A 22289-nucleotide genomic window follows, 5' to 3' on the forward strand; every position below is an offset into this window, starting at 1 on the left:
ATATCATATATTATAATAATCCTCATGAATTTAGTCAGTCCTATCATATCAACTTTTGATCTTCTGTTAGCAGTTTCATGAGGCCATCAGTTTCTCCATTATAGTTCTGTAATTTTTTACCCAGCTCAGTTTTATAATCTGAAAGTTTATCAGAAACCTGCATTCTAGAGCAAGTGTCAGAGTCCTTTCCATGAATCTCTCTAAAGATGAAACATATTTGCAAAAACATCAGTGTAAGACCACTGTCTGAAAATTACAAAACATTCAAAAATGGCAATTGACAAAGACACTTGGCTATTTCTGTAACATACACCACTTTGGGATAAAAACTAGAATTATGACTGACAACAGGACAGATCAAAATTTTTGGAATGTTATATAATTTTTTAAATACTTATATTAATAACATTTACCCACCCAATATAACCTAAGAAAGCTTATTATCATTTATTTGGTAATGCTTCCCATGTAATTTAACATATCAAATAAGTCTAATTAGTTTAATATCATCCTCTTTATGGAAAGAGAGAACAAATTCTTTGAGAAGTCCCAAGGCTGATTGAAAATTCTTAAAGTTTCTTTTTTTTTTTTAAGTCAAAAGAAAGACTTTAACTTTGGCAGAAGTTCATCAAAAATGCCAAAAAGTTTTAAAACACTTGGTCAAATAGGAAATAATTCTTAGTTACTTGTTCTATCAAGGTGACAAGAGAAACAATAAGGCAAACAGAGAGTTAAAACAGTCCAAAAAATCTTAATAGAGAGACCTCAGTCCTTTTGAACATAGGAAATTATTTTAACAAAATAGATTTTCTTTCTTTTTTTTTGTGAGGAAGATTAGCTCTGAGCTAACTCCTGCCAATCCTCCTCTTTTTGCTGAGGAAGACTGGTCCTGAGCTAACATCCATGCCCATCTTTCTCTACTTTATATGTGGGACACCTAACACAGCATGGCTTTTGCCAAGCAGTGCCATGTCCGCACCCGGGATCTGAACTGGTGAACCCCGGGCCACCGAGAAGCAGAACGTGTGAACTTAACTGCTGTGCCACCAGGCTGGCCCCAAAACATAGATTTTCTATCTTTTAGGTAGATTTACTCAAAAATAAAGAAAAACTTTTTATAACCTCTTTATCAAGAGCAGACCAAAAGTTTAAGAGAATTATCCCTTTAAGAGAGAAAACCAAGTTTTAATTTTGCACCAGCTTACTTAAATTTATTTCAATCTTAGCCAGCTTGACCATGCATAAAACTCCTCAGAGTTTTACTTCCACAAACATTCTGTCATTTACTTTTTGCGTTCAGTTTTGTCCCATGCTTTCTTTCCCTTTCTCTTTCTTAGTACTTTAGGACAAATTTATTTTTCTTAACAAAACAAACAAAAATGTCTCTATTCTGTATACCTTCTTTACTGAGAACATACATTTTACTTTCCTTGTATACAGAGTTTCTAGAAATATGTGCTTTCTCAGAGAAAATTTCTCAGCATGCACAAAACATGTTTATCAACAAACTCAAGCATCGTTCAGTTTCTTGGAGATGAGAAACCAAAGGCAGATAAACCGATGCTTAGTAATCAGTTCTTAATATTTTATCTTATGGGTGGAAATGACCTAGATACTCAACAAATTTTTATTATTTAACTTACCAAAAAAGATTTTGGATGCTGTTTTTCAAGTATACAGACTATAAAATATAATTATTGTACCCAAAAACTCTTACCGATTTTTATTTATCTAAATTGTTTGTTTTCAACAATTATGTTTAGATTACTCACAAAAATTTAATGTGACATTAAAGCAGATAGCCATGATTTGAGTTGCTTTAAGTACATACGCCATAACACATAATTAGTGTTAAAAAGTTCCTCCAAAAACCTTTATCTTTTTCACATCTATTTAGTTTACTTGTTCCTGATAATTATATTTAGATTGCCTACAAAACCCTCATGAGACATCAGACAGAAACTGTTATTATTTTAAGTTATTATTTTTTGCTGACAAATTTTGGATCAGAGATAACATGTTTGCGACATATCCAATGTTGATAACTCTGAAAACATATTTGTTTCAATTAAACCAATAAACCTAACAAGCGTTCATTTACCCAAGATCATATCATGTTAACTTGAAAGACGTCTGGGCTAGTTTCTATTACATTTAGAAATAACTTATAAAAGTGTTTATTCCAAGCCAATTAAATGGAGATCCTTTAGAAATTATATCATCTGGAGGCAGACGAATACGTATAGAGACAGATAGACACAAATAGAGATCTTCAAAATTGTAATCAGGTCTCAGGTACAAAACTCAGAAGAATGGTTGGGTCCAAACTATTTTTTCTGGCTGGTGGACCTGCTCAGATGGCCAAAAATATCTACTAAGGATTCTTTTCTTTTTGCTGTAAGGATCCTTTTTACCGCTGTTTTTGAAATCCTTTTGTCTTTCCGAAGTTACTCCATATCAACCAAAGACTGAGTTCCATCGTGAGAAGTTTTGAATTCTCTCTTTTAAGGGTGTCCCCTTAAGGTGGACTCATCTGAAACAGAGGCTCCCCAGAATGACCATTATAATTCCAAATTATCTCAGAAGTTTACTTATTTTTCACTTGCTTAATTTTAGATCAGGCATTTCAGGGGAGTTGAAGTGGGAAAGCTCAGCGAGAGAGGAGATTTGGTTTTGTTTCGATAGCAAGTTCAATTATTTTCTTTTAAAGAGGGACTAAAGTATTCCTGATTTCATTTAGAAGCCTCAGCGGATTAAAATAGGCTTCCAATTGGTTGTTTAATTTTATAACAGCTTTTTTTATTGCATATGCAAACACACCCGTTTGGGTAAGCTGAGATTGTCCCATGTTGGCCATTTTCTCTCTGGCATCTAAAGAATATTGTGGCCATGTGGTGTTACAAGAGAAAACCATCTTCTGGGACATGGGCTCATAGCGGAAGTCAGCCCGTTTAGCCAAGAGGCAGCCCAGAGGGCTTTTTTTGGGGACAGGTGGAGTTCTCCCTCATTTCAGATCACAAACACACAGACACTCACACACAGACAGGAGCCCAAAGAGAACAGACACCCAGACGGGATCCCAAACAGAGCAGACAGGTGCACCCAACAGATTCCAGAGTGTCCTGCACTGTGTCTCTCGTTAGTCGGGGCCCAGACTCAGACGGGGATATCCCTCTGGGATTTCCCCTGCAAGACACAGGGAGTTCACAGCAGGCCTGGACTGCTCTGTTTCTTCTGTCCTTCATGATGGGTACCAATGCTGAATTTTTCTGTCTGGCGGTCGTCATGTTCCTGGGGAACTCAGAGAACAAAGTTGTCTTATCACAGCGGGGAGATATACACATAAGCAAGAGTCATAGAACTAGCAGCTCATGTATTTTGTAAAAGAGACAGGTGCTTAATCATGTAGGCCATGTGCAGACTGGAATGTGTTCACAGAGACTAGTTAGTCAGGGTCATAGGTACAATATGGCTTCCTTTCCCTAAGATGGCTTCCCTCACGCAAACTTAAGATCTAGCACCTTCTCACTTTATCTCCTAAACAGTAAATCTCTGCCGTGGAGGTTGAGACCACCCCAACCTGATGCCATCTCTCTGAAAATTCATATGCTCTGCTTCTAATTATAAAAGAGATAATTGCTCATGGTAGAAAATGAGAGATACAAAATGAATAAAAAAGTAGAAAGCACAAAACAGAAGTCCCCGATGTACCACTCCTATTAATATTTTCTCTTTTCTTCTTCCAGCTTTTTTTTCCTTGATATTAATAGCTTTATATCCTCATCTTAGGGGCATGTACTAATTTATGAGCTTTCTTCACTTAAAATGATACCGTTGTAGGGGCCGGGCCTCTTGTTGGTGTCTAGAGTGACACGGCCTGTCCCCTGTGGTCTTGGGTGGGCGGGCACTGCTTGGCAGGTGTTGCGCTAGCTCAAGAGAAACGGGACAGGAGATTGGCAGAGATTCTTCTGATTATCTCAGAAATGTGTCCCTTAGGTGTACAGAAATCCCTGTAGTCTTGAGCCTCAGAAATAACCACTGCTACTTGGTGTATGTTATTTTCAGATTTATCTGTGCAATTACAAACATTTACAAGCCTATATAAAAGTATTATTTAGTCAGAAATAGAATCTTGCTGTCTATAGAATTGTGCAATTTCTTTTTCTATCTCATAATAAGTCTCATCTCCACAGCATGTGTAAATCTCTCATTCTTTTTAATGGCTGCCTAGAATTCTCTTATTTGATATAACATAATTTCTTCATTTATTCCCCTACTGGGCATCATTTGGGTTTTAAAAATTTTTTTCTTTCCACATGTGGTAATGAATTTTCTCACCCTGTTGCACAAGTGTGGAATTTCTGCAGGAGAAATTCCTACAAGTGGTTTGTGAATTTGAAATTTGAATGACAACTACCCAAATACCCTGCAGAAAAATTGGAGCAATCTGTGTTTTCATCAGCTGCCTGTTTTTTCTGCACCCTCATCATCATAGGATGTTAGTGATCTTTAAAGAATGTTGCCAATTGGACAATTTTTCTGTGATTGAATTATTATGATTTCCATAATATTTATTTCTTAGTGAAGTTGGGTTGAACATCTTTTTTTTTTTTTAAGATTTTATTTTTTCCTTTTTCTCCCCAAAGCCCCCCAGTACATAGTTGTATATTCTTCATTTTGGGCCCTTCTAGTTGTAGCATGTGGGACGCTGCCTCAGCGTGGTTTGATGAGCAGTGCCATGTCCGTGCCCAGGATTCGAACCAACGAAACACTGGGCCGCCTGCAGCGGAGCGCGCGAACTTAACCACTCGGCCATGGGGCCAGCCCCTTGAACATCTTTTAATATGCGTATTGAGTACTTTCATTTATTCTTCGGTGAATCACGTATGTATCTCCTATTCTGCAGGCTCGGTTACTGTTTTTCTCAATGATTTTAAGAGTCCTTTGTGTATTAGGGATAGTAATCCTTTGCTTGTCGTTTGTTGTAAATATTGTCCCCCAAGTTCCAAGTTGTCTGTCATTTGGGCCATCTATTAATTAGAACTAGCAGTTTTTGCATTTTTACCAATACTAGGTACTGTGAAAATTGCTTTCCATGAATTATCTCATCCAATCCTCTCAACACACTATTGAGGTGGGTACAGTTATTATCATGCCCATTTAACAGGCGAAGAAACTGAGGCTCAGAAGTGTAAGTCACCCACATAGTTGAGGGTGAAGCCGGGATTTGAGCGCAGGCACCACCACGCGGCCTCCTTACGGAAGGTCATCCATATGGTTGCTTGAGTTTCCCCACGAAGTGAACCCTGAGATGAGGATTTGAGTACAGTCGAGGTGGGGTGTGATCCCAGGAAAGAGTAAGGAGGTGAGAAAGCAAGATAGGAAACCAACACAGGTTACACTACAAGCAGGTCCCTGCTGTGGGCAGCTGGGCTCAATCTGCCTGCGGACTCTGGGAGATAGGTAGCAAATGCCTTCATGTGGATCTCCAGGAGGGGGAGCAAGCAGGATTTTTATCCATCAGTCCCCTGCATCCCTGGCTGAGACTGGCTTTGAGAGGGCGTTAACTCGCTGGCACTTCTGACCTGCCCCAAACACGGGACAAACGCTTTCCCTGTGGCCGGAGGAAACCCCCAGGCGGAGAACCGCAGTCGCTCGCTGGAGGAAGCTCCAAGTCAGGGTGTATAGGACGCAGGCAGGAGAGGACGGCATCTGCTACAGTAGCCAACTTTTTTGCATTTTTTTATTGGGACATTTTTGATCAATGCTTGTTAGTTAAAGAAAAACTCCTTTCTCCCAATGCAACATTATATATAACCCTTCCAATTTTAGCCAACTCCTCCTTGCACGGCCCCGCGGTCCCTGGGTATTACATAGGAAGGAATTTGTTTCTGCTGTTACTCTGGGAAGTTTGCCTTCCGAGGTCCCGGAGGCCAGCCCCGAAGCTAAGCTCCAGGGAGGCTTTGCTCACCAGCCTCTCCCGGGATGTCTTGGCAGAATGCCCAGCTGGGGGCGGGAATAGCCTTGGTGTCTGCGCCCACAATCAGTTTGGGGCAAGATTTTGAGGGAGGCCAGGCTGGCTGTCCTCCGCCCTAGCTCCTCTCCCTGATGGGGCACCTTCACAATCTCCTTTCCTATTTCCACCTCCGTTCAAAGTGTTCTCCCTGGAAAGGAGCTCAAAGGAGAGGATCAATGGTTGGGTCTTGGCCAAGGTGTGGAGCAGCCAGCGTCCATTTGCTTAGAAAGCTTTGGTCAACTTTGGTGGCATGTTCAGCTCCCTGGAGCACAGCGGAACCGTCAGTGGGCTTGAGGGGGCTCCAACAGACCCCTTCCTAATTCACAGGGTGACAGAGCCTGAGCTCCACCCGGCGTGACCAGAGCTGGAGAAGTGTGGACCATGGCGGCACCCTCATCTCCCTCAGAGAGGCCTTCCCGGGCCCACCAATATAAGCTGCCTCTCCGCCCCGAGACCTTGACCACTTCCCCCTGTTTCTAAACTCTTCTCCATACAACTTATTGCCACTTTAAACCATCGGCTCTCTTTATTGGGGTGTGTGTGTGTGTGTGTGTGGGCGCGCGGGTGTGTGTCTGACTCCCGCATCAGGGAGGGAATAGAGATGCACACATGAGTCCCCAGCGATCAGGCCTGGACCTGGCACGTGGTAGCCTGAGCTCTCCGAGCTGGGGGTCCTGGGCTCTGCTCTGGTCCTGGGCCACGGAATTGCCGGAGGATCTGGAAGTCCTTCATCCTGTTGTAGGTCAGGTCCCCCAGGAACCATCTCTGAGAAGGAGATGTGTGTGGGGCCGTAATTAGGGAGTGCTCTCAGGTTCCACTGCGGGAGGGGAGGGAAGCAAGCTGGAGTGGGGGGCGGAGATGGGCCACCAACCCGCCAGGTCACTCCGAGGATGGGGTGGCCTGCAGTGCGGTCCCAAGTAGGGGCTGAGGGGTGGGCCTTTCTCCCCTTCCTCGGTCAGCCTGTGGGTGCAGCTGCCCTGGAAGGGCCGTGACATTGGGGACGAGGTGCTCTTCAGCTGAGGCACTCCCCAAAGAAGGCTGACCACAGAGGGGACAGGTCCGTCCCTCAGCCTTGAAAGGAGATGGGAGCAGGCATCGCAGCGTCCACCTACAACCTCCTGTGCCCCATGGGGTCCATCTCTCCATGGCGGCGATCCTATCTCCTCCCCTCCAAGCCCTCAAGGGACTTGAGAAGGCAAATAGGAGGAGAGCGTAGGTTCATGGGTCTTAGAATAAAGGTGCTCCAGGAAGGACTGAATTACTTGGAATAAAGTAGAGAGAAACAGGAGGCCAAGTTCGAATGACAGCACATTCTTAAGAAAAAAGAATTTCATAGGTTTCGTTTCTTCATTCATCCGGAAATATCTGTTGAGCACTGACTATGAGCCTGGTGGAGGACATGTGGTCCTTGCCTTTGTGAATGTGCGTCCCGGTCGGGGAGACAGACGATAACAGGATCTGTCTGGGTATTGGGCGGCGATACGGAGAAGAGAGAAGAGAAGCAGAGAAGAGGTGATGGGCTGGGGAGCTGTTTCCCATGGTGAGGCACAGATGTTTCTGAGCAGACCCTCTGCAGGGAGGGAGGAGCCCCAGGCGCTGCGGGGAATGGAGTGCATGCGAGGGGGGAGGGGAAAGCACACAGGATCAGGGTCCTGGTGCAGGGCAGGGAGATGTGGTTTGGATTCCAGCTTCTCAGTGCTCTGTGTGGGGACTGGACAGCGGGGGCGGGTTCCGCAATCTGGTGAAACCGACAAGAAGCGAGAACGCACATTCCCCAAATCAGGAATGCAGGAGCGGCCCTAACCAGAGATCCGACAGATAGTCAACGAGGAAAGCAATGTGGTGAACAACTTGGTGCCAGTAATCTGAAATTTTAGATACCAAAAATTCTTTCCAAGACATAAATGGCAAAAATGGATTCAAGAAGAGATAGAAAACTTGAATAGCCTTAAATCAAGGAAAGAAAAATTTTGAAAAATCTGCCCTGCAGAGATGCTGTGAGAATGAGAGAAGACGTGTAAAATTCCCAGCCCTGTTCCTGGCACGTGGTGGGGGTCCAATATTGTGCATTTATTCCAAACAACAAGGCAAATATTTCATGACCTTCAGAATTATGTTATTTAAAAAGGTATGCCCTTAGAATCTCTCTTCCACCTCTGCCCCTACTAGCCCCAAACAACATTATCTGCTTTATGTATTAGGCTTGATACAAAATGACTTTTCTTTGTTACTGAAAATATGTTACTTGCTTGCTCCGGGGAAGGCACTGAAGGCCCACACCACCTCCGAGTCCGGACAAGGGGTTTGAGCGTGCAGAAGCCAGAGGGCAGGGTCCCGCATCACCACGCGCACGTGATGATGACCCAGCCAGGCTGGGTATCAGGGATGCTGCTGGGACACGACCCTGCAGCCAGGCTCTGAATAAATTAGCAGTGACCCAGAGTTAGTGACGTCCAAAAGGACGTTTTTCTGTGAGTCTTGCCAAGATATTAATTTCAAGGAAGGCCCTGGCTCCCACAGGCGGCCTTTCCCGTCGGCCACGTGCCTCCCCTTCGCAGGACCGTGTTGCACAATTGGTTTTCCAAGCAGAGGTCAGGTCCTGTCCCTTTCCTGTCACAACCTTGCCCAACAGAGGGAAATTGCTCCAAGCAGGTGGCGTGTGTCTGCTGGCCTGAGCACAGGCTGCTTGGAAATGACCAGGGACCCCTGTGGGACCCCTCTGCTCGAGGCCACCAGAGGGGTGGCCTTGGGCAGGTGTAGTGGCCGTCAGATCACAGCCTTTGGATCCTCCCGGGAGAAGCTCACAGATGGGAGAGAGACCCAGAGAATGGCCAGGCTGGAAGGGACCTATCAAATCTCATCCAACTTCCCATTTGTCAGATGGGGAAACTGAGGCCCAGTAAGAGTAAGGGAGTTGGCCAAGGCAGGCCAGTGAGTTCTTTCCAGCTTCCTCCACGGAGTCTTCTGCTGGAACTCTTGGTGGCGGTGTCAGGTGGAAGGTGAGCCAGGAACATCGTGGAACGTGGTGGAACGTGGAACAATGTAGAGGGACGCTGGCTTCCCCCCAGAATCTGGTTTGAAGGCAGGGGAGGACTGTGTGGAGAGAGGCTCCCCGCTCGGCCCGGGTGCCCAGGGCTTGCCCCAGCCCTGCGCTCTCCTTCAGCCGGGTGTCACAGGCCTGCAGTGCCACCACTAACAATCCTTCTTTTTAGGGGTATCTCTGCGGTTCTCTTTTAAATGTAGTGTCCTTCAGAACACTCCCAGATTCTTCTTGAAAGAGGGTGACAGGAGGCTGGGGCTCTGGTCCTGGTTCAGCCAGCATCGTCTTGAACGCTTCTCCCCGTTTCCTGCGGGTAGCAGCTCCGGCGCTGCACTGCCTCTGCCGGCTCCCAGGGTGATTTCAAAGATCATTCGAGATAACAGAAGGCAGAGTGTTTTGAGCATGAAGAGGAGCTCCACTGTAAGAGGCGATTCTAGTTAATGATTTATGCCCGGGGCTGTGTTTCCTGGCAGGAAGCTGGCAAGAGGGAAGGAGACAAAGAGAGAGATGGGAGAGCCAGAAGCCAGGGGCTGCGTTCCCCAGGGCGCCAGCCCAGACCGTTCCTCAGGCAGGGACCATCGCTGGGGCCTTGAGTTCCACCTCCATCTACACCCCCAGCGGCCTCTGTTTATTCAGTTGTGCATGTGACAAATATTTACTGAGTCCTCCCTGTGTCCTCGCCCACCAGGCCCCAGCGCAGCACCGGATTCAAGGCTGAGCACAGGGTTAGGAGGAAGACCAGGCTCAGTCGCTACCCTCAAAGGGCACAGCCTGGTGGAAGGCCCGGGGCAAACAGGACAATAGAGACATGGATCATACATGAGCATCGCGGTCACTGTCATCGTGTTAATAGCCAACTGCCTCCTAACACCTCCAGGGGTGTCCAGCGGCATCTCTCACTTAGCTTGTCCAAAGCCAAGCGTTTCATTTCTTCCTCCCCAATCGTATCATGTGGCATCTGTTGGTCAGTAAAGCCAGGATCCTGGGAGCCATTCTTATTCCTCCCTCTCTCATGGTCATCGACCTCTTCAGCGAGCCATCATCTCAACCACCTAAAGCTCTCTTCAAACGGTGTGTGTCTTTCAGATCAACACTGCCACCTTTCAGTAATATCACCTTTCATCCTGACCATCGTCTCCAACCCTAATTGGATCCCATCAACTCTTTTACCCTTCCTGGCCCCCCACTGCTTTCAGAGTAAGACCCAAGCTCCATACCCTGGTCGGAATAAGACCCAGCTGTGGGATCTGCCCTGGCCAACCTCACAGAGCTTACTGGGGCTTCCCCTTGCTCTCCCACAGAGCTCGTCACCGGTGGTGGCCTCCATTGGCAACAATGCTGAGCTCTTGCTCACCTCAGGGCCTTTGCATCTGCTGTTTCCTCTCCCTGGAAAAGCCCTTTTCCTCGAGCTTCCTTCTCCAGGCTGGTTCCCTCTCATTCTGTGAGCTCAGCCAAATGCCCTCTCTTCGGAGAAGCAATGTAGACCCCCGCCCAGCCCTTTTCTCCACCAAGTGTGTCCTACCACCGTTTGCTTCCATCACACGGGAGTTGCAATTGGTCCCCATGCATTCCTTTGCTTGTTGATCATTTATCTCTTTGCTTGTTGGTTACTTATCTCCCCACAAGTGACTTTGTCTGGATGGTTTACAGTGAAAATTCCGTGGCCAGCATATGATAGGTCCCAAGAAACTTGTTAACTAAGTAAAGGGATGTGTTCCCTCATCACTCCCATCATGGAAGAGGCGACACGACAGTTCCTTAGAAGAACCGGAGAAAGTGTGGTTCCAGGACTCAGGAAACTAAGTTCTGGCGATGCCCACACTTCACGTACAGGCGTGATGTGGGCACTGCAGGCCCGGGACCCTCTCCCTAGTGTCCTGGGTCCCGGGATGTTTCTTTAAGAAGAGCTGTTTAAGGGATCTTCGCTTCCCCGTCATTGCTATGGGGGCACATGCATCAGGATGTTCATACCCTTATTCATTCATTCCTTCATTCTGAACTTCCTGAGAACCTGGAGTCAGATGACCTCTGCCACCAGCCCGGTGTGTGGCTTTGGTCAGGTCTGCCCCGTCCTGCGGCTCGGTTTGCTCCTGTGTCAAATGGGAGGGCTGCTGGCCCGGAGGCACTAACACCCAGAGCCCATGAGGAAGGGCTTGGGGTCACGGTCCAGGTGGGACCACGCGGGCTGCAGGCTGTGCGTGAAGCCGGGTCCCCGCCTCGCTCACAGCGAGGAGACCCCTGTTGGTTTCCTGCTGGCCTGTGGTCGGCGTCCAGCCCCTGCTGGTTCTGGAATGGAGGGAAGTGGACGGGAGGTGAGATCTGGGTCACCAGGCTCCCCAGCCTCCCCCCTCCTCACCCACGTTCCCAGACTCACTCTGCCTCCCTCTGAGCTGAGCTTCCTCACAGGCTGTGGATGTGGCCCAGCCGCCCCCCCGCCCCCCGGCCCTGTAACTGTAACTGGGGCGGGAGGGGTGGGGTGGACAGAGCAGGAGGTCCAGCCAACTTCCCAAAACAGCTCTAATCTCTTCCCGAGTGAACAGAATCAAGATAATCCAGCGTTCTGAAGTTCACGGTCCAGGCAGGGCAGAGGTCTGGCTGAAGCAGGTCCGGGCCGGGATGTGGTGAGAACAATGATGTGCATTTGGCAGGCTGGGCTTTCTCCTCTCAGGCGCTTCCAGCGAGCGGATGCTTCTCCCCCTCCTCCTGCAGGGAATTTCCTTGGGCCAAGAACCAGGAGACCCTGGAAGAATCTGCATGGAAACTGGTTTCCCTGGTTTCTGTCCCAGGGGTCAATTCTGCAACCCCAGCCCCATTCCAGCAAAACAAAACAGGATGGATGAATTCCCCTGATGCTCCAGCCTCAGGCCAGCGTGGTGTGAACCACTTTCTCCTAAGGACTTGATTTTCTCACTGGAAAGTCCCCTTCTTCTTTCAAGGACAGTAGTTTATGAAAATAATTCATACTAAAGTGTGAAGAACTCCCTGCTGACCTTCACCTACTCTACGCATTTGACTAGGAACTGGAGTTCAAGGCTCTGTTCCATTCCTCTCTGAGTTCCATTGTCAAGCACAAGGCCTGGTACCAAGTTAGTGTTGTGTGGGTAATAACAAAGACGACAGCAATAGCAATAATAAATAATAACAGCTAACAACTCCTGAGTATTTTCTAAATGCCACACAGTCTGGTACGGGCTTACCAGGGGCACAGTATGTCTTCAGAAAATGGTGGCTGTTGCTTTGAGAGCTGGTGCTGAGCCCAGCGGCTCCTCCTGTTTCCAGCCTCTCTGGAGCCCTGGAAGCCAGGAAGAAGGTCATAACTGGGATGGTCTTCACCCAGACCTTTGTTGAAAGGGAAGCCCCGTAGAGACGCAGCCTCAGGGGATGTGCTTGCAAAGGCTGGCTTCCCTGAGCCACAGCCTCCCTGCCTGTCTCCATCACCCAGGTCTTGGCTCCCCTCCTCCAGGAAGCCCTCCCGGGTGAGCCCCGTCTATGTGGACTGCTTCTGCAGCTGTGTCCCAGGAGGCTCTGGGCGGCCCCACACGCCCTGCACTCTCCGCTCTGGAAAGAAGAATGGAGAAAGACTTGGGCGTCTTGGGGTTCAGAATTGGGCTGCCAGGCCGAGGCCACAGTGTCTCCTCTCCCCTCGGCCCTCCTTTTCTTAGAGTCTCACCATTTCTCTCCTTCTCCCTCTTTCTTCCTTCTTTTTCTCTTCTCGCCCCCTCCCGTCTTCCTCCTCCTCCGCCTTTATTCCTTCCCTGCTCCCACCTCCTTCGGTGAAGGACTTGAAGCCACTGCTGTCGGCGCACCTCCAGGCTGCTGTGTGTCCAGACTGGCCCCAGGTCTGCTCACAGGACACCAAGGGCACCCCCAGCCTTAGGTGCCGCTGGTACTTCCTCTGGGCTGAGTGTCCCGGCAGGGCGGCCTTGGGGGTAACACCCAGCCCCAACACCCCCACCCCCACCATGCAGCCTGCTGGGTCCGGCACTGGCACCCAGGCTCCCCATCGGGGATGAAGCCACCCCTCCTAGACAGGTGCAGGCAGGAAGCCTGGGGAGAGGAAAGAGCACTGGAGTGGGAGTCCAGAGACTGAATTCCATGCACGCATGGCCCCCATCTATATTCCTGGGCACACCGGGCACCCAACAAATATTTGTTGAGTGACTGAATGAAAGCCACAGGCTGAAGTAGTGACTGGCTGCCTCACCTCAGAGCTGTCCCTTCGCCTCTCAGAGCCTCACCATCCTCTTGGGTAAAGTGGGGAGGAATCGCCCCCTGCGTCCGCTCGCTCCAGGCAGCTGAGAGGAGCAGGTGCTGAAGGGCCTCGAGTCGTAAAGCCGGTGCGGGCAGGTGTGTGGGTGACGGTGGGAGCAGGCGGGAGAGGGCCGAGCCGGGTCCTGGATTTGGGGGTGGAAGATGGGCCTATGGAGTCTGCAAGGTTTGTGTTGGGGTCCCCTCCTCCCTCCCAGGCACAACCCCAGCAGGGCCTGCACAGAGGATCCAAACCGCTGTCCCCTACCGGGCTTCCTACTGCTGGTGCCCCTGCAGGCAGCCACAGGGCGGGGGAGGCGCGGATCGCTGTGCCCTGGGCTCACTGGTGGGTCACAAACTTGGCTTTCAGGGGGAGCCAGTCTAAGGTTAGATTTGGCCAAAACACAGGAGACGAAGAGCAGGTTCCAGGGTGTACAGGCCGCAGGCCTTGCTGTCCGGCCTCAAGGCAGTGGGGATGCTCAGGCCCACCCAGCTCTGTCACTTGCCAGCTGTGTGGCCTTGGACGAGTCACTTCACCTCTCTGAGCCTCCGCTTCCTCATTTTTCCAATGACAAGAACCTTGCCTTAGCACGGTGCCGTAAGAGTCCACAGAAGATGAACAGAAAGCTGGCAGTGAGGGGTGCTGGGCGAATGGGGGGCGCCTGCTTGGCTCAGGCTGACAGGCAGCTGAGCCCATCCACACTCGGGCTCTGCCCTCCCCCCGCCTCTCTTCCAGCCGGCCGGGCCAGATGGTGGGAGCAGGGAAATGCAGCCCAGCCGCACGCTCCTGCTCTATTTTGGGAAGCCTCCTGTTTCCTTTCCTGCTGGGGGCCATGTGGTGGCTGTGGGTCTCTGCTCACAGGATGGGCTCCGAGCTGGACCTCGTCCTTCCTCTGCCCCTTGCTCGCAGCCCTTCCCTTCCTCGTGCGCTGGGCCCTGTGAGCCCCCACATCCTGGCTCCCAGCTCAGGCAGCACCCCCCCTACCCGGCAGGGGTGCAGGTCAGGCACTCGAAGGGGCTTCGAGCGGGGGCTGGTCCCTCGTTTGCAATATTGAGAAGGTGGGAGGTGGAGCTGGCCCCGCCAGCCGAGTCCCCAGCTCTGCAGAGCCTTGTGCCAGGCCTCAGCATCCTCAGTGACCCAGAGCACCTATCATGCTGGGGCGCAGGGCTGGGTGGAGTCATCTCTATCCCACACACAGCTTCCCTCACAGTCACCTCGGGGCCTGCAGAGAGACGCGGCCACCCAGAATGCTGGCCGGGCCAGGAGCTCAGGCAGTCCCCTGGCTTGGGGCCTGGCCTGTCTGAATTTTAGGCCAGCAGGGGAAGCCAAGACCCCACACCCCTCAGTAGCCACACCGGAAGCCAGGGAGCCGCTCTTGCCCCATCTCTGCCCAGAGCTCTGACCACGGGGTGGCTGGCTTTGAGTCCCAAGTCCCTCATTTACTAGATCTGTGACCTTTCACCTCTCTGTGCCTCAGTTTACTCACCTGTGAAATGGAGGTAAGAGAGTACGTAATGCTTCCTGGGCCCACGGGGAAGAGATAGGAGTTAATACAGGTCAAGTGCTCAGGACAGTGCCTGGCGCATAGTAATTGCTCAATAACTGTTAGCTCTTCATATCTAATTGGTCAACAAAGTCGGCCCGCTTCAATTCTTTTACGTCCCTTCCGTCTCCTCTTCCCCCGTCCTGGTCCAGACTCTCCTGGAGCGCTGCCGACCCTTCTCACTGGCCTTGCCACCTCCATTTTCCACCCTGCTAACGCCAGGGGCGTCTTTCTGAAGAAAAAGTCTGATGAGTGTCACAGGGTCCTGGAATCAGATAGATTCATTCATTCACTCAACAAATCTTTGTGGGCCTACTATGTGCTACAGCAGTAACCTAAACAAAGTGTGAAGCTTATATCCTAGTGCGTTCAAGTCCCAGCCCCACTGCCGGGTGGAGGTGGGCAAGTTCCTGACCTCTGGGAGCCTCACTGTTGTCATCTGCAAGATGGGATCAGAGACAACTGCCTCGTGGGCTCTGTGGGGATTAAGCGCGATGTGGCTCATAGGGCACACAGCTCCCCACACATAGCACAGGAAATATTTCGCGAGGGGTAGCTCTGGGATGAGGATGGAGAGGATGGCCTTGTTCCATTCCCCAGAACCTTGCAAGGCTCATGCTGGACTCGGGCATGGCGTTCAAGGCCCTCCATGATCTGGGCCCAGGAGACGCCTCCCCGACCCCCCACCAGCCCCGTCTCTAGCGTGACATCATGATACCGTCTCCACGATACTCGGGCCACCCTGCGACCTTTCATACCGCTTGCCTTTGCACACACTGTTCCCCATTCTTGGAATTTCTCTCCTCTTCTCTTGCTTTCTTGACAACCCCCTCCTGATCTCTTCAAGGCAACCCCAGTTAGTTACATGCCACTGCTGGGACACTCTTTCCAGCCTCCCAGACAGGACCAATCCCTTCTCCATCTGGGCTCTTCTTCCAGGTGTGCATGCCTCCGGGACCGCCTTTCCCGAGGTGTATCATTACTGTCTGTCCCCTCGGCACCCAGGTAGGAATTTACCCAGTGACCTCGGAGCCTAGCACTGGCTTGGCATATTGTGGGCACCCATGGGCGTCTGATGGACGCATACGTGGATGCTGAGATACCTCCAATGGTTTACCTCAGTTTACCCAAGTGGGAGGTGGGCTCAGTGTTGGAGATTCATGCTCCACTGGAAGGGAAAGGCCCTGGCAGATGCCACCCCATGCCAGCTGCAGCAGATACGTCCTGAGGGTCACTCCAGGCTGGTGTCATGGAGTGTGTTCGCTCGTGTAGGCTGTGGTAACAGATGGGCCACAAACTGCATAATGGTGCGGACCCAGTAGAAGTCTGAGATGCAAACACGGAAGTCTGAGATGAATGTTCCTGGTCTGTTTGTGGCTTTCCTCCACTGTGATTTGGGGATCCTGACTGCTTCCATCTTAAGGCCCCACCATTATTTAGGTCCTTGTCATCTGTGTCCAACTGGCAGAAAGAAAAGTGAGAATGTGGAGGAGGTACAGCTGCTCTTGAAAGCCTTGGCTCCGAATTGGTACATGTTGCTTCTGCTCATGTCTCATTGCCTGAACTGTCACATGGCCACCCCTGAGAGCAAGGGAGGTGGAACACAGAGTCTAGCTATGTGCCCTGGGACAAGGGAATATGGATTTTGGTCAACACTGACCATTTCTGCCAATACAGCCACCAATCTTTGTTTTTCTAACGCCTGTGTGTATAGATCGTGGGGCAGACCCCCAGGCCGCAATGAAAGGGGGTTGGGCTGCTGGCCTGGCTGCCCCCACTTGCCAGACCATGCTGGACTGAAACGAGTTGAGCAGTTCATGGGTTACAGCCCCTCCTGGGCTGATGGGCAGACAGGGATAGAGGCTGACCATTGGTGAGGGCAGGGATGGGGGCAGCTCGGGGAAGCCCACGGGGGTTGGGAGTGGCTCAGGTCAGGCACTCTTCTCGGGGGCCTGAGGGCTTTCTCAGGGTTCTAGAACAGGGCTTTGCAGCCATAGGATCCAGACCCGGGCAGGCTGCATCTCTTCTTCCTTTGACAGGAGTGGGCTGGGCTGTGTCCTGAGTAACGTCCTGGCCTCTCAGATGGTCACAGCTGCTTAGAGGAGAAATGTCTGCGGCCCTAGCACCACACAGTGAGCTGAGACCAGGCTTATTTCCACAGCCAAGTGCATCCAGCTGCAGTTTGAAAGGCTCCTTGAAATCTGTGCCTCCCTCCACCCAGCACTTCTAACCGCTGGAGCAGAAGCCAGGCCCCCGGCCAACCCCCGCTGGGATGAGCAGCATCACTCAGCCAGAAAGCCTGGCCAGCTTCTCAGCTTCCCCCTGCCTCCTGCCCACTTCACTGCCTGCCCCCTTCTCAGCCAGTCCCACTCCAAGGCCAAGGATCTCAGGATGTACTTAGATGTAAATTTCAGGGGGAAACCCGAACCAGGAGGATCCTATTGACCATCCAGTCCAGTGGTCCTCAGCGGGGATGTCTGGAACTTAGTGGGGGCATCTGGCATTGCTGCCGTGACTTGGGGGCACACTGGCCAAGGATGCTACAGATTCTGAGACGTGCGAGAACTGTCCTGCATCCCGCACAACCTCTGTGTCCCAGCTGCGTATTCCTGGAGGCAGTGCTTCTCCAACTTGAACACGCAGGGCCCAAAAACAGATCGCTGGGTCCCACCCCAGAGTTCCCGGTTCAGCAAGTCTGCAGCCGGCTGAAGCACGTGCATTTCTAACAGTTCCTGGGCGACATTCATCCTGCTGGTCCGGGGGCCACACTCTGAGAACCACTGTTGTAAGGGGAAAATCTGTTTTGAAGCATCCAAGCCTAGAATATAATTCCGTTGTACATCTAAATACAAAGTATGTTTTGCATTTTTCTTTTCTTTTCACTTCATTTTTTTCTGGATTGCAACTGCTGTTTAGATCAATCTCCTTTGTTCTGTTCAGAACTTGGCCAGGAGTTTTTTGCCATCCCAGAAAATAGAGTCCTCCCTGACCACACCACTGTTAGGTGTCCGAGTCGCCGACTTAACCCCCTGGAGTGGTCTGCACCTGCAGCTGTGACATTCTCCATCTCTCGAATGTGTGCCAGCCTCTGACCACTTCATCGGTCTTCAGTGTGGTCACACTGTTCAAATAGTGTTGAAATGCCCGTGATTTTACTATAAAATATTTTCCTTTTATTTCTCCTTTATATTAGAGGTACAGCGGTGTGTGTGTGTGCGCGCGCACACGTGCATGTCTCTGTGTGTGTGTGTGTATTTCAATTTAGTGAGTGGGTAGTTTCTTGCTCCTAAGAGTTTCATTTTGGGAGGTAAAGGGGTGTTACGAAATATTTATTATCAAAAGGGGGCATTGCATCTGTTAGAGCTGAGCCCACTGATTTAGTCCAACTCCCACACTGGACAGAGTGAAATACACCCCAGACAGGAGAGGGGCTTGGGCCCGCAGCCGCCGGGAGCCCCGCCTCTGCCCTGACCCCTAGTTTCCTGCTTTTTCTCGGCAGAGGAGAAAGAACATCCATGAGAGCCTGCTGAGGGTGCTGGCTCTGCGCTGGGTATCTGGGGGGCGGGGATGGTGTCATTAGGCCCCTTTTCCAATGAGGAGTCTGTGCTCAAGAAGGTTGGGTGACCCGCCCAACAGACACACGGCTGCTGAGTTGTGGGGTCGGGATTCCGCAGGCCCTGAGAAGGCAGCTTTGCCTCCTGTTGAAGGAGGACATCTCCAGTGACCGCTATTCTCACCAAGCAGCTGATAATCAACGCACATCGAGGGCGTGCCGGAGACCCTAGGATGACCGCTGTCAGCAGAGTGATTTCGTGTCTGTCCTCAGGGAGCTGACACTCCGGTGGAAAAGACAGAGCATAAATGGTTCCTTGCAATGTCAATGTTCTAGCCAGGTGTAGAGGGCAAGGGGAGGACGTCCAGGGAACACAAGCGGGCCAGGCAGTGAGGGCAGGAGGGCGGGATGGGCTGAGGGAGGGCCAGGAGGAGCTGGTAGGTGAGGAGGCAGGAAGGAGAGGGTCTCTGTCTGAGCGGACAGCAGTAGGTGAGCGGCAAGAGGAAGGAGCCCAGAGAGCAAGAGGGACAATAAAGCAGAGAGGTGGACGGGTCAGACCCTGCCGGACCAGCACGGCTGTGGGAAGAGTTTGGGTTGAACTATGTCCCCCCTCCCAAAAAAAAGATGGTGACATCCTAACTCCCAGTGAACGTGGCCTTGTTTGGAAATAAGGTCTTCGCAGATGATCGAGTTAAGATGAGGTTGTTAGGGTGGCCCTAATCCAGTAGGACCGGGGTCCTTATAAAGAGGGGAAATTGGGACACACACACACACACACAGAGGGAGGACCATTTGAAGACACAGGGAGAGTCATCTACGAGCGACGAATGGCAGAGGCTACCAGAAGCCGGGGGAGGCGTGGAACCGATAGGTCCGCACAGCTCACAAGGAGCCGGTCCTGCCGAAAGCTTGACCTCAGACTTATGGCCTCCAGATGGTGACACAGTGATTGCTGTTGTTCCAGCCGCCTAGTTGGTGGTGCTTTGTCATGGCGGCCCCGGGACACTGATGCACCGCGGATGGCTTTAGCAGAGGAATAAGGTGACTGGATTTGGTGGTTTGAGATGGTCTTGCTTGCTGGGGTGTAGAGAAGGGGCTGGAGGGACACAGGCGGCTGTGGGAGACCTGTCAGGAGGAGGCTGTCGTGTTCCGTGACAGTGGATGGCCGCTTGGTGTGGCTGGGGCAGATGGAGATGGACGAAAGTGGCCAGATGTGGAGATGTTCAGAAGATACAGCTTATAGCGCTCGTCAAGGACGAAGCCTAGGACGCTGGCTTCTGCTAAGGGGTGGATGACAGTGCCAGTCCCTGTGATGGGGACGACAGGGCCAGCTTCGACAGTACAGATCATGAGTTTGTGTCTGAGTCTGAGGTGCTTTTAAGGCATCTAGTGGAGCTACAGTTTCCATCCCCCAGGAAAGTGTGGACTAGAGGTAAAGTTTGGGTCCTCATTCCAGATGTTTCCAGAAGCTTCTGTCTTGAGTACTCAGCTAGGGCAGCTTAGACGGGCCTTGCTGGGGGAGACTTGTGTCCCTCAACAGAGGTCCTCAGCCTTGGCTTCACGTTATACCCATGGGGGGGAGATTTTAAAGTCCCAGTGCCCGGGCCACACCCCAGATCAATTACACTGGAATTTCTGGGGTGGACCAGGCATCAGGATTTTTTTCTTTTTTAGCAAAACAGACGGCGCCATGTTGCTGCTTCACTGTAGGGTGGTCTGGCTGAGCTGTTTTGTGAAAACTCCTGGTGTCAGTTTCTTTTGGGGCTGGTGGAGTTCCAGAGAAGATTCTCCCAGTTTCCTCCCATCTTCTGCTAGGATGGGGTTGGGCGGGAGGGGCAGGACTGAAGGAGGCGCCCACTGCAAGGAACGGAAAAGGAGATCTGGGACTCTACTTTCTAAAAACTTTCAACCCGTCCCCTTCTCTATCCCCCTTCACCTCGTCATTCCAGATCTCCTGGGAGCTTTCAGTTCCTGATCCTGGGAGGGAGGAGGGGTGGATTCTGCAGTGCAAATCAGGTGAATTCTCTGTTTTTCCCCAAGTGCTGGCTTAGGATTCAGCTTTCTGGAGGCTGCTAAGTCAGCTGCAACCTGTTTGGCTGCTTCCCCCACTGTGGACTTTTTCAAGCTGTTGGGTTTTGCGTGTCTGTGAGGAACATCCGCCCTGAGCTAACATCTGTTGCCAATCTTCTTCTTTTCACTTAAGGAAGATTGGCCCTGAGCTAACATCCGTTCCAGTCCTCCTCCATTTTGCATGTGGGATGCTGCCACAGCATGGCTTGATGAGCAGTGTGTAGGTCCGTGCCTAGGATCCGAACCTGCAAAGCCCAGGCCCCCAAAGTGTAGCATGCAAACCCAACCACTATGCACCGGGCCAGCCCCTCAAGCTGTTTTTTCCTCTCCTATTCTTTCTATCCTTGTAGTTTTATGCCTTAAAAACATCCCTTGACTATTGTTTCAAAGAGGTTTGGAGAAGAATCTATTTAAGCTTCACCCAGCCTTGAAACGTGTGTGAACACCTTGAGATACAGGTTACCTGTTGCCAATGGATTGTCAGGAAGGCTTCTGGCTGCATGTAACGGAAACCCCAGGGAACTGTGGCTAACACAAGGGTGGTTTTGTTTATCCCACACAAGAGGCTAGAATTTGGCAGCCGTAGACTTTGGATCAGGGGCCCGACTGCACTGACGGCAGTGCTCTGCCATCCTCTTAGCCTCGCCTCATGGGAAGAGAGCGTCTCCCTTCTCCAGCTTCTGTGGGGGGAAAAGGCAAGGGAGAATGGGTGCTGGGTCAGCCACCCCACAGTCTCTCTCCATCACCAAATTGCCATCAGCATTGCATGGCGGTTAAAAGCATGACATCGGGAGTTTGGCAAATGTTGGTTCGAATCCCAGCTCTGCAGTTTCTTAGCTGTTTCGAGCCTCACATTCCCCATCTGAGGCAAGAGGATGACGGGAGATCTCACCGAAGAGAGGACTGTAACGATTGAATGAGACAAGGCATGTAAACGGTTTAGCCGGCACTGTCGCATAGCAGAGACTACATAAACGCAGGTGAGCCACATCATTGTCACTGTCATGTCTCCACGTGAGCCAAGTTAGAGTTGGCTTGCCATGGGCATTTCATCCTTCGCTTGACCCTATGAAGAAAATACTATCAACCCATTTCTCAGATGGGGAGGCGGAGGCACTGAGACGTTAAGAAAACTGAGCCTGGATTCAAACCCAGGCAATGAGATTCTGGAGCATCTCCTTACAACCTTTCCACTACGCTGCCTCTTGGGGATGTGGTACCCACGATCGTGATTATTCGAACACTTGCTAAGCACCTCTTTTGTGTTGGTCCTGTCCTGGGCATGGGGTCACTGAAATGTGTGAGATACCATCCCCACCCTCAGGGAGCTCCCAGCCTTGCGGGGGGGAGGCAGAAACACAAACAGATCCATCGTCTCAAGAAATGTGGAAACCAGGAACAGTTCACCAGCAGAAAAATTGGCGAATAATACTCATTATATGCATACAAAATGAAATCACAACCAGGAACCGTGCCCGCATGCAGGAGCAGAGCAAGCCGCCCAGCTTTGGGTGGCTGCTGGTTTGCAAGTTTCCCCCGGGATCTCTTCTGGCTGTTTCTGTTCAGTCTTTTCCAGCAGACAGCAGCAACAGGCTTCTGAGGTTCTGAGAAAAATAGAGGAGAAATACCAACTTATTAAAATCGGGAAACCTTATAAGATTTTGGGGGTAGTCTGTGGAAAGGAATGGAAGTCTGCTGGTGACTTCCCAGGGGCAGAGGCTAGCCTCAGTTTGTCTATCAGTGAAATGGAGATTCATTCATGCATTCCTGTATCCATTCAAGAAAATGGGAGGGGTCCTGCCCACCCGCCTTTGGAGC

At 50.8% G+C, this 22289-nt stretch overlaps 1 protein-coding gene and 1 long non-coding RNA gene across 2 annotated transcripts in view; one reads left to right on the plus strand and one right to left on the minus strand.

The window, feature by feature from the left end:
- The window catches only part of ACCSL (1-aminocyclopropane-1-carboxylate synthase homolog (inactive) like), a 101563-nt gene that overhangs the window by 30771 nt on the left and 48503 nt on the right, over positions 1-22289 (plus strand). The gene's annotated exons all lie outside the window — the stretch shown is intronic.
- Positions 11210-14841, minus strand: LOC124228484 (uncharacterized). Its single transcript, XR_006885726.1, has 5 exons — positions 14792-14841; positions 13261-13450; positions 12254-12348; positions 11431-11773; positions 11210-11342 (listed from the first exon to the last, which is right to left on the minus strand). It is a non-coding gene; the product is annotated as an uncharacterized LOC124228484 (long non-coding RNA).

The sequence above is a fragment of the Equus quagga genome, chromosome 17, assembly GCF_021613505.1.
Source record: "Equus quagga isolate Etosha38 chromosome 17, UCLA_HA_Equagga_1.0, whole genome shotgun sequence".
Lineage (NCBI taxonomy): Eukaryota > Metazoa > Chordata > Mammalia > Perissodactyla > Equidae > Equus > Equus quagga.